This window comes from Prionailurus viverrinus, chromosome D4 (assembly GCF_022837055.1).
Source record: "Prionailurus viverrinus isolate Anna chromosome D4, UM_Priviv_1.0, whole genome shotgun sequence".
Lineage (NCBI taxonomy): Eukaryota > Metazoa > Chordata > Mammalia > Carnivora > Felidae > Prionailurus > Prionailurus viverrinus.
Genome location: NC_062573.1, coordinates 58,031,635 through 58,044,093, shown reverse-complemented (window position 1 = coordinate 58,044,093; position 12,459 = coordinate 58,031,635). Strand labels below are relative to the sequence as shown.

General features: G+C 36.1%; 1 protein-coding gene across 4 annotated transcripts in view; it reads left to right on the top strand.

Annotated features, from left to right (window-relative positions):
- Positions 1 to 12,459, top strand: part of ERCC6L2 (ERCC excision repair 6 like 2) — a 137,118-nt gene that overhangs the window by 25,222 nt on the left and 99,437 nt on the right. The window contains exon 1 of one of the 4 annotated variants that reach the window (XM_047829808.1): positions 11,451 to 11,663. The exons of the other annotated variants lie outside the window; for them this stretch is intronic. The gene's annotated coding sequence lies outside the window, so the exon portion shown is untranslated. Of the gene's footprint in view, positions 1 to 11,450; positions 11,664 to 12,459 lie in introns of those variants that run through there. 4 annotated transcript variants of the gene reach the window in all.

The following is a 12,459-nucleotide window of genomic DNA, read 5'->3' as shown; positions in this document are numbered from 1 at the left end:
AGACACAAAAATAAACTCAAAATGAATTAAGGACCTAAATGTGAGACCTGAAACCATAAAAATTCTAGAAGACAGTACAGGCAGTACTGTAATTTCTCTGACATTGGTTGTAACAATATTTTTCTAGATGTGTCTCCTGTGGCAAGGGAAACAAGCAAAAATAAACTATTGGGACTAAATCAAAATAAGCTTCTGCACAAAAAAGGAAACAGTCAACAAAACTAAAAGTCAACCTGCTTAATGGCAAAAGATACTTGCAAATGACAGAAATAAAGGATTTGTATCCCAAATCTGTCAAGAACCTTTAAAACACAACACCAAAAAAATGAGTAATCCATTTAAAGTGGGCAGAAGACATGAACAGACATTTCCCCAAGGAAGACCTACAAATGGCCAACAGACATATGAAATATTCTCATCCTCATTCATCATTAGGGAAATGCAAATGAAAAATATACCTTACCCCATCAGAATGGCTAAAACCAAAAACACAAGAAGCAACAAGTGTTGGAGAGGACATGGAGAAAAAGGAACCCTCTTGCACTGTTGGTGGGAATGCAAACTGGTACAGCCACTGTGGAAAACAGTATGGAGGTTCCTCAAAAAATTAAAAATGGAACTACCCTATGATCCACTTATTGTACTACTGGGTATTTACCCAAAGAATACAAAAGCAGTAATTCAAAAGGATATATATATACTCCTTGGCACCAAAACAGACACTCAGATCAATGGTACAGAATGGAGAACTCAGAAATGGAGCCACAAGTGTATGGCCAACTAATCTTTGACAAAGCAGGAAAGAATATCCAATGGAGTAAAGACAATCTCTTCAGCAAGTGGTACTGGGAAAACTGGACAGCAACATGCAGAAGAGTGAACCTGGACCACTTTGTTACACCATACACAAAAATAAACTCAAAATGGATGAAAGACCTACACATAAGACAGGAAGCCATCAAAATCCTTGAGGAGAAAGCAGGCAAAAACCTCTTTGACTTTGCCTGTAGCCACTTCTTACTCAACATGTCTCCAGAGACAAGGGAAACAAAAGTAAAAATGAACTATTGGGACTTCTTCAAAATACAAAGGTTCTGCACAGTGAAGGAAACTATCAGCAAAACTAAAAGGCAACCGAAGGAATGGGAGACGATATTTGCAAATGACATATCAGATAAAGAGTTAGTATCCAAAATCTATAAAGAACTTATCAAACTCAACACCCCAAAAAACAAATAATCTGGTGAAGAAATGGGTAAAAGACATGAATAGACACTTCTTCAAAGAAGACATCCAGATGGCCAACAGACACATGAAAAAAATGCTCAACATCACTCATCATCAGGGAAATACAAGTCAAAACCACAATGAGATATCACCTCACACCTGTCAGAATGGCTAACGTTAACAATTCAAGCAACAACAGATGTTGGTGAGGATGTGGAGAAAGAAGATCTCTTTTGCACTGCTTGTGGGAATGCAAACTGGTGCAGCCACTCTGGAAAACAGTGTGGAGGTTCCTCAAAAAATTAAAACTAGAACTACCCTATGACCCAGCAATTACACTACTAAGTATTTATCCAAGGAATACAGGTATGCTGTTTCAAAGGGACACATGCACCCCAATGTTTATAGAAGCCCTATCAACAATAGCCAAAGTATGGAAAGAGCCCAAATGTCCATCAATGGATGAATGGATAAAGAAAAGGTGCTATATACATACAATGGAGTATTACTCAGCAATCAAAAAGAATGAAATCTTGCCATTTGCAACTACGTGGATGGAACTGGAGGATATTATGCTAAGCGAAATTAGAGAAAGACAAATATCATATGACTTCACTCATGTGAGGACTTTAAGACACAATAGATGAACATAAGGGAAGGGAAGCAAAATACTATAAAACAGAGGGGGACAAAACATAAGAGACTCTTAAATATGGAGAACAGAGGGTCACTGGAGGGGTTGTGGGGGGGGGGGGAATGGGCTAAATGGGTAAGGGGCATTCAGGAATCTACTCCTGAAATCATTATTGCACTATATACTAATTTTGATGTAAATTAAAATAAAATTAAAAAAATGGATATATACACTCTTATGTTTATTGCAGCATTATTTACAATAGCCAAATTATGGAAGCAGCCCAAGCATCCATCGAAAGATGAATGGATGAAGATGTGTACACACATGTGTGCATGCGCACACACACACACACACACACATACATATACACACAATGGAATATTATTCAGCCATAAAGAATGAAATCTTGCCATTTGCAACAACACAAACAGAGATAGAGAGTATAATGCTAAGTGAAGTAGTCAGTCAGAGAAAGACAAATACCATATAATTTCACTCACGTGGAATTTAAGAAAACAACCAAAGGGAAAAAAAGACAAGCCAAAAAACAGACTTTTAACTATAAAGAACAAACAGTTACCAGAGGTAACCAGAGGGGAGGTTACCAGAGGGGAGGAGGGTGGGTGGATAGGTGAAGGAGAGTAAGAATACACTCATCTTGATTATGAGCACTGAATAATACATAGATTTGTTGAATTAATATATTATACATGTGAAAATAATATAACACTGTATGCTAACTATACTGGAATTAAAATTAAAAAAAATAAAGCATGTTTCTTATAGATCAATCTTTATCCATTCTGGCAATCTTTGATATTTAATTGGAGTGTTTAGTCCATTTACATTTAATTTAATTTCTATTATGTTTGTATTTGTACATACCATTTTATCATTTGTTATTTATTTGAACTCTGTTTTCTGTTTTACTCTTCCTCCATTCATGCTTTCTTTTGGTTTGATAAGATATTAAAAATTTTTGATTTCAGTTCTTCTATTGGCTTTTTAGCTATACCTTCTACATTTTTTTGGTGGTTGAACTAGTGATAAAAATATCCATTCCCAACTTTTCACAATGTGCTTAAAGTTAATAATGTAGCACTTCATGTAAAATGTAATTATCTTGTAATGAAATAGATTGTCCTATTCTTATTTTAAGGAAATTAATGTTAGGAAAGCTAAGTGTAATATCTAAGATACCTAACTAATAACTATCCAATATCTAAATTTTGAAGATTAAACCAAATTTACATTCCCAGAATCAGTCCAACTTGGTTTTGGTCTGTATTTCTTTTTTATATTTCTGGGTTACATTTGTTAATATTTTAAGAGTTTTGCTTCTGTTGTAAGAAAAATTGGCATGTAAATCTCCTGCATATAATATTCTTGTCATATTTTCTTATCAAAATCATGTTCAATTCATAAAACGAGTTGAGACCACTTCTTCCTTTCTAACACCTGGAAGAGTTTAAGACTGGCATTACATCTTTCTTAAGGATTGGTAGACTTTATTGGTGAAACCATTTGATCTTTAGTTTTCTTTGTGTAAGGTTTATAATTATGTATTTAGATTTCTTTAATAGTTTTATGAATATGTAAATTTTCTCTTTTTTCTTGTGTCAGTGTTGATAAGTTCTGTTCCTCCATTTTTTCTAAATTTTCAGTTGTTGGCATGACATTATTTACTATATCCTGTGTGTGTGTGTGTGTGTGTGTGTGTGTGTGTGTGTGTGTGGTGTGTTGTGTGTTTGCTTCTTCTCTTAGTTTTTACTTCTTTATTAATTTTCTAGGTCTTTTTAAATAAATTCTTTCATGGAATGATCATTTGGCTGTGTTGATCCTTTTTATAATCTATGCTTTTTCATTTATTGTGTTCATAATTGTTGTGTGTGTGTGTGTGTGTGTGTGTGTGTGTGTTATGTTTTCTGCCTTTTTATAGATTTTTGAAGTAGATTCTCAGATACCTTATTAACAGCTTCTTTTTTTTCCTATTATAGACATTTATGTCCCTAAAACATGATTTTAGGTGTATTCAGCAAGTTTATTATGTAATTAATATGTAATTTAATATGTAATCTCAATTGTGAGATTAGAAGTAAATTCTACTTTAAATTTTATTTCTTCTTTGAAGTATATTTCTTCACAAATATTTGTGGATTTACTTCTTATACCTTTGTTATTTCTAGTTTCTTGCATCAAATAACATATTCTATATGATTTCTGTTGAAATGTGTTAGAGTATTCATATTTGCTCTATGATCTTATATGATATTTTGGTAAATATTTCATTTACACTTTAGTTTTTTGCTTTTTTAGAGTTAATTTAAATTTTTTCTAATTTTTTTTTTTAATTTTAGGGAGAGAGAGAGCATGCATAAGTGGGGTAGAGGAGCAGAGGGAGAGAGAGAATTTTAAGCATGCTCCATGCTCAGTGCAGGGCCTGATGGAGGACTTGATCTCACAACCCTGGGATCATGATCTGAGCTGATTAAGAGTAAGATGCTCAACCAACTGAGCCACCCAGGTGTCCCTTTTAATTTTTTTTTTAGAGAGAGAGAGAGCTTAAGCAGGGAAGAGGCACAGAGGAGAGAGAGAGAGAGAGAGAGAGAGAGAGAGAGAGAGAGAGAGAGAGAGAGAGAGACGGAGAGAATCTTAAGCAGGCTCCACACTCAGTACAGAGCTTGATGCGGGGCTCGATCCCATAACCCTAGAATCATGACATGAGCCTAAATCAAGAGTCAGATGCTTAACTGACTGAACCACCCAGGCATTTCTTTTTATTTTTATTCATTTATTTTTTTTTAGAGAGAATAATGTGTACTTTAAATGAAACTGTGTTTTGCAGTTGTGTACAGTATTTGATCAGATGTTCATTAGGTCAAATTTGCTAACCATCTTTCTCAAATATTCTGTATCTTTACTGATTACTTTGTTTGTTCTTATGGAGTTATTTCAAAATCTACCATTGTGCTTGTGGATTTGTCTACTCGTTTCAGTAAATTTTTCTTTTGTTTAACAATTTACACTTCTTAGATCTTCCAGGTGAATTAAAATTTTAAATCAATATCAAAGCTTGAAGTGTGTCCCTTTAATTTAGTGATGTTTTTGCCTTAGAGTCTATTCATACAGCTGTATCAGCTTGCTTTTGGTTTTTATTCACATGGTCCTTTTTAATTTTTATACTTACAACTTCATCCCTTGTTTTAAATGTTTTTGTGTAAATGGCATGTATATTTTATGGATCTGACAATCTTTGTCTTTTAATTGGAACACTTAGTCCTTCCATGTAATGTGCTTTCAATATATTTGGATTTAAGCCTACTATTTTACTATTGCTTTTTATTTGTTGCATTCTACCTATGTTTATTTGCATCCTCTTTTTTGCCCCCTTATGGGTAGATTTTTTTTTAAGTTTATTTATTTATTTTAGAAGACAGGCAGAGAGCATGAGCATGGGTGGGACAGAGAGAGAGGGAGAGAAAAACTCCGAAGCATGACCATGCTCATGAACCATGAGATCATGACCTGAACCAAGATCAAGAGCCAATGCCTAACCAACTGAGCCACCCAAGTGCCCCTTGAATAGATTATTTCATATTATTCTGTTATTTCTTGCTTAATAGGTTAGTACTTATACATTGATGTTTTCCTTCTAGAGATTATAAGACATGTTTCACTAATCAAAATCTGATATAAATTAGTATTTATTATTTCCTCCTGGACAGCATAAGTACCTCAGAATATTATAACTTCATCATACCCTTTCTGACTCATATACATTTGTTGTCATATGTTTCAATACTTTTATTTCAAGAAGACATTTTAGTTTTGTTTAATAATATCAAAATATATTTATATTTTCTATGTATTTACCATTTTTGTTGCTCTTAATTTTTTCTTGCATCACTGAATGTCTACATAGGATAATTTTCCTTGTGCCTGAAAACATCCTTTAGTTATTTTCCTTAGTGTGACTCTTTTGATTAGAAATTTGTTCAGGTTTTGTTGTCTGAAAATATCTTCATCTTTATTCTTGAATGATATCTTCACTGGGTATAAAAATAGGTTGTTTTATTTTCTTTACTATTTTGAAAATATCTATCATACAGTGCCTTTCATTTTTTTTTCTGGAAGGTCAGCTGCTTTGTCCAATTTTTGCTTTTTTGGTAGATAATCTATTGTGTTTTTCCTCTTGCTGCCTTTTTTTAAATTTAAATTTTAGGTAACATACAGTGCAATATTGGTTTCAGGAGTAGAATTCAGTGATTTATCACTTATGTACAACGCCCAGTGTTCATCACATTCAGTGCCCTCCTTAATACCCATCACCCATCTAGGCCATCTTCCACCCTCCTCCCTCCATCAACCCTGTTTGTTCTGTATTCTTAAGTGACTCTTGTGTTTGTTTCCCTGTCTCCTGTTACCCCCCCTTCCCATATGTTCATCTGTTTTGTTTCTTAAATTCCACATATAAGTGAAATCAAATGGTATTTGTCTTTCTCTTATTGACTTATTTTGCTTAGTATAATACGTTCTAGCTCCATCCATGTCATTGCAACTGGGAAGATTTCATTCTTTTTGATGGCTGAGTAATATTCCATTGCATATTTATACCCTATCTTTATCCATTCATCAGTCAATGGACATTTGGGCTCTCTCTATACTTTTGCTCTTGTTCATAGTGCTGCTATAAACATCGGGGTGCTCATACCCCTTCAAATCTGTATCTTTGTGTTGTTTGGATAAATACCTAATAGTGTACTTCCTGGATCATGGGGTAGTTCTATTTTTAGTTTCTTGAGGAGTTTTCATAGTGTTATCTGGAGTGGTTGCACGAGTTTGCATTCCCACCAACAATGCAAGAAGGTTCCCCTTTCTCTGCATCCTTGCCAACACCTGTTGTTTCTTGTGTTGTTAGTTTTAGTCATTATGACAGGTGTGAGGTGGTAATGTTGAGCATTTTTTCATGTGTCTGTTAGCCACCCGGATGTCTTCTTTGGAAAAATGTCTATTCATTTCTTCTGCCCGTTTCTTAATGGGGTTGTTTGTATTTTGGGTGTTGAGTTTGATAAGTTCTTTATAGATTTTGGATGCTAACCGTTTATTAGATATCTTGTTTGCAAATATCGTCTCCCATTCCATAGGCTGCCTTTTAGTTTTATTGATTGTTTCCTTTGCTGTGCAGAAGCCTTTTATCTTGATGAATTCCTGATAGTTCATGTTTGCTTTTGTTTCCCTTGCCTTTGGTGATGTGTCTAGTAAGGAGTTGCTGCAGCCAAGGTCAAAGTGGTGGTTGCCTGTGTTGTCCTCTAGAAGTTTCATGGTTTCCTGTCTCACGTTTGGATCTTTCATCCATTCTGATTTTTTTGTGTGTATGGTATAAGAAAGTGGTCCATTTCCTCTACATGTTTGCCATCCAGTTTTCCCAAAGCCATTTTTTGAAGAGACTGTCTTTTTTCCATTGGATATTCTTTCCTGCTTTCCTGTTGAAGATTAGTTGACCATATAGTTGTGGGTCCATTTCTAGGTTTTCTATTCTGTTCTCTTGATCTGTGTGTTTTGTGCCAGTAGCATTCTGTCTTGATGACTGCAGCTTTGTAATATAGCTTGAAATCCTCAATTGTGATGTCTTCAGTTTTGTTTTTCTTTTTTCAAGGTTGCTTTGGCTAATTTGGGTCTTTTGTGGTTCCATACAAATTTTAAGATTGTTTGTTCTAGCTCTGTGAAAAATGCTGGTGGTATTTTGATAGGGATTGCATTAAATGTATAGATTGCTTTCAGTACTATAGAAATTTTAACAAAGTTTGTTTGTCCAATCCATGAGCATGGAATGCTTTTTCATTTACTGGTGTATTCTTCAATTTCTTTCATAAGTGTTCTGTAGTTTTTGGATCTTTTACCTCTTTAGTTTTATTCCTAGATATCTGATTGATTTTGGTACAATTGCAAATGGGATTGATTTCTTGAATTCTTTTTTTGCTGCTTCGATATTTGTGTATAGACATGCGGCAGATTTCTGCATGTTGATTTTATATACTGCAACTTTGTTGAACTCATGTATTAGTTCTAGCAGTTTGTTTTTGGAGTCTTTGGGGTTTTCTACATAAAATATATGTCATCTGCAAACAGTGAAAGTTTAACTTTTTTCTTGTCAATATGAATGGCTTTTCTTTCTTTTTGTCAGATTGCTGAGGCTAAGACTTCCAGTACTATCTTAAATAGTAATGGTGAGAATAGACATCCTTGTCTTGTTCCTGACCATAGAAGGGAAGACTCTCAGTTTTCACCACTGAGGATAATGTTGACTGTGGGGTTTTCATCTGTGGTCTTTATGATGTTGATGTGTGTTCCATCTATCCTTTGTATGATGAGGGTTTTCATCAAGAATGGATGCTGTATTTCGTCAAATGATTTTTCTGTATCTGTTGACAGGATCATATAGTTTTTATTCTTTCTTTTATTAATGTGGTATATCATGTTGATTGATTTGTGAATATTGAACCAGCCCTGAAGCCTGGTAATAAATCCCACTTGATCTTGGTGAATAATTCTTCTAATATACTGTTGAATTCAATTTGCTAGTATTTTTTTTTTGATTTTTTAAGTTAAAAAATGTTTTATGTTTATTTATTTTGAGAGAGAGAGAGCGTGAGACAGAGAGAGCGAGAGAGCATCAGCACAAAGCCTGATGTGGGGGTTCTGTCAGTGCAGAGCCTGACATGGAGCTCAATCCCATGAACCGAGAGATCATGACCTGAGCCAAAATCAGGAGTCAGACACTGAACTGACTGAGCCATCCAGGTGCCCCTTGATTTGCTAGCAGTAATTGAGAATTTTTGCATCCATGTTCATCAGAGATATTGACTTGTAATTTTCCTTTTCAGAGGGATCTTTGGTTTTGGAATTAAGGTAATGTTGGCTTCATAGAAGGAGTTTGGAAGTTTTCCTTCCATTTCTATTTTTTGGAACAGTTAGAAAAGAATAGGTATTAACTGTTCTTTAAGTGTGTGATAGAATTCCCCTGAGAAGCCATCTAGCCCAGGACTCTTGTTTGTTGGGAGGTTTTTGATTACTGATTCACTTTCTTTGCTGGTTTTCTTCCTGTTTTAGTTTTGGTAGTTGTGAGTTTCTAGGGATTTTTCCATTTCTTCCAGATTGCCCAGTCTGTTGACATATAATTTTTCATAGTATTCTCTTATAATTGCTTGTATTTCTGTGATGTTGTGATCTCTCCTCTTTCATTCATTATTTTATCTGTTTGGGTCCTTTCTCTTTTCTTTTTGATAAGTCTGGATCTGGGGTTATCAATTTTATTCTTTCAAAGAACCAGCTCTTAGTTTTGTTGCTCTGTTCTGTTTTTTGTTTGTTTCTATATCATTTATTTTTGCTCTAATCTCTATTATTTCCCTTCTTCTGCTGGCTTTAGGCTTTATTTGCTGTTCCTTTTCTAGCTCTCTTATGTGTAAGGTTAGGTCGTGTATTTGAAACCTTTATGGCTTCTTGAGATAGGCCTTAATTGCAATATGCCTTTGCTGCATCAAAAAGGGTTTGGACTATCATGTTTTCATTTTCATTTGCTTCTGTATATATTTTTTTTCTTTTTTAATATACTGGTTAACTCATTCATTCTTGGGTCAGATGTTCTTTAACTTCCATGTATTTTAGAGCTTTCCACATTTGTGGTTGACTAAGTTTGATAGCATTGTGATCTGAAAATATGCATGGTAAGATCTTGGTCTTCTTGTACTTTTTAAGGGCTGATTTGTGACCCAGTATGGGGTCTGCTCTGGAGAATGTTCCTTGTGCACTCAAAAAGGATGTGTATTCTGCTGCTTTAGGATGAAATCTTCTGAATATATCTGCTAACTCCATCTGGTCCAGTGTGTCATTCAAAGCTGTTGTTTCCTTGTTGGTTTTCTGCTTAGATGATCTGTCCATTGTTAAGTAGTGTGTTAAAGTCTCCTACTATCAGTGTATTATTTTCAATGAGTTTGTTTATGTGTTATTAATTGATTTATATATTTGGGTGCATAAATATTTGGGGGGCATAAATATTTACAATTGTTAGATCTTCTTGGTGGATAGACCCCTTAATTATGATATAATGCTCTTCATCTCTTGTTACAGTCTTTAACATCTGGTTTCTCATGTAAGTATGGCTACTCCAGCTTTCTTTTGACATCCATGCATGATAGATGGTTCCCCTCATTTTTTATCTGCAGGTGTCTTTAGGTCTTTAGTGAGTCTCTTGTAGACAGCATATAGTCAGATCTTTATTTTTTATCCATACCCTGTGTCTTTTGATCGGAGCATTTAGTCCATTTATATTCAGAGTGATTATTGAAAGATATGAACTTAGTGCCATTGTGTTACTGTGTAACTGTGTTACTGTTAAGTTGGTGTTTCTGGTGATGCCCTCTGGTTCTTTCTAGCCTTTGTTGTTGCTTTTTGTCTTTTTTTTTTCCCCTCTACTCAGAGTCCCCCATGAAATTTCTTACAGGGCTGGTTTAGTGGTCATGAACTCCTTTAGTTTTTGTTTGTTTGGGAAACTCTTTATCTCTCCTTTTATTCTGCATGAGAGCCTTGTTGGGTAAAGAATTCTTGTCTGCAGGGTGCCTGGGGTGGCTCAGTCAGTTAAGCACTCAGGTCATGATCTCACAGTTGGTGAGATTGAGCCCCACATTGGGCTCTGCCCAGAGCCTGCTTGGGATATTCTCTTTCTCTCTTCCCCCACCTTGGTTCCTTCCTTGCTCATACATGCTCTCCTCCCTCAAAATAAATGAATAAACTTAAAAAAAAAGTAAAAATAAAAAAAATAAAAATAAGTAAAAGGAATAGAAAAAACTGAGAATAAATGAATAAATAATTAAAAATAAAGGATAAAAGTAAACAGGAAGCTAGATCCTATTTCCCCTAGAACTGAAGCTTTGTAGCACTCTATGATCAGTAGACTTGGTGCAAACAAGTGCGGGTCTTCTGGGGGAGGAGCCTGCTGTGCTGATTCTCAGGCTGACTTGTTTCAATACAAATGTGCCTCAGGGCGCAAGGGGACAGCGCTTGGTGAAGTGGCTCTGACCTTCACCAGGTGGCGCTGTTTTGTTCACTGAAGGCTTTCAGTGCTGAGGGGAGGGATGTATATGGTGGTGCCCCAGTCTCTAGCCCTGGAGCTGAAAATCATGCCCCCTCCTTCAGGGAATGCTCACAGAAGAGCAGTCATTCACCCCCCGTGTGTACCTGGTTTCCAGCAGAACCCTGCGTTCACCCTGCCACCCATGTCTGAGGGTTGTTGTTTTTTTGTTTTGTTTTTGTTTTTATCTCAGGAGTTCCAAAACTCCAAATTTTAGGGAATCCCATGGTGCAGACCCACACTGTTCCTCTGGGGGAGAGTCTCAGCGAGCTTTTGCTGGCCTATGTGAGGAAAGTGGTTGCATGACCCTATAGTACTTCAACGTTTATGACAAAACAGAGCCAAAAGCTGTCACCCCTGCTTGCTGCCCTCAGCCTGAGTCCCCACTCCTATGCCTAGAAAAAGTGCAGTACATTGGTGCCACCCATTCTTCCTGCGACCCAGGGGATCCTAAGACCACACTGTCACATCTGGGATTCTGCCCAGCTTCACCACCTGAGCACCTTTAAGCCAGGCACATCCCCCATTATAACGTACTTCTAAAATTTCAGATTTTGTGCTCTGCTGCTTATAATACTTTGTGGTAGCCTCTGTAAGTGGCCTCCCTCCCTGCTGCTGTACCTGAAGCTGTCTCCTCCATATCAACTCTCCACACCTCCTACCTTCCAGAAGGTGGTCACTTTTGTACTTGTAGACTTGCAGTTTTTGTTCTCTCAGACCTCTGATTGACTTCTTGGGTATTCAGAATGATATATAATAACTGTCTAGCTATGTTGGAGGGACAGGACAAGCTTAGGGTTTCTCTACGCCTCTGCCAGCTTAACTCCTGTCCCCCTCTCTTGTTTTGTTGGTTTTTTTTTTTTTGTCTCAAGTTTTGGCCAGGTTTTCTATGAAACACCTACTTGTGGATTGCTTGTTTGTTTATTTATTTATTACTTGTTTATTGGTTTAATGTTCTTCGTGGATCTAGAATATATGGCTTAATGTTTTCTAAATCAGTTTTTAGAAGTTTTCAGCCTTTATCTCTTCAACTACTTCTCTTACACCATTTTTTTCTTCTGTCATTTGGGATTGAGATTATAGGTAATCATACTCATGTTAAAAACACCTTTCTAGGGGCTCCTGGGTGGCGCAGTCGGTTAAGCGTCCGACTTCAGCCAGGTCACTATCTCACGGTCTGTGAGTTCGAGCCCCGCGTCGGGCTCTGGGCTGATGGCTCAGAGCCTGGAGCCTGTTTCTGATTCTGTGTCTCCCTCTCTCTCTGCCCCTCCCCCATTCATGCTCTGTCTCTCTCTGTCCCAAAAATAAATAAACGTTGAAAAAAAAAATTAAAAAAAATAAATAAATAAAAACACCTTTCTGGGTTTTTTCCTAATTTTCTGAAAATTTTTTCTTTAGGTTTTAATATTTATATAATTTATCTTTCTAAAGTAATGATTAATTCTTTTCTCCCATATGGATTCCTCAA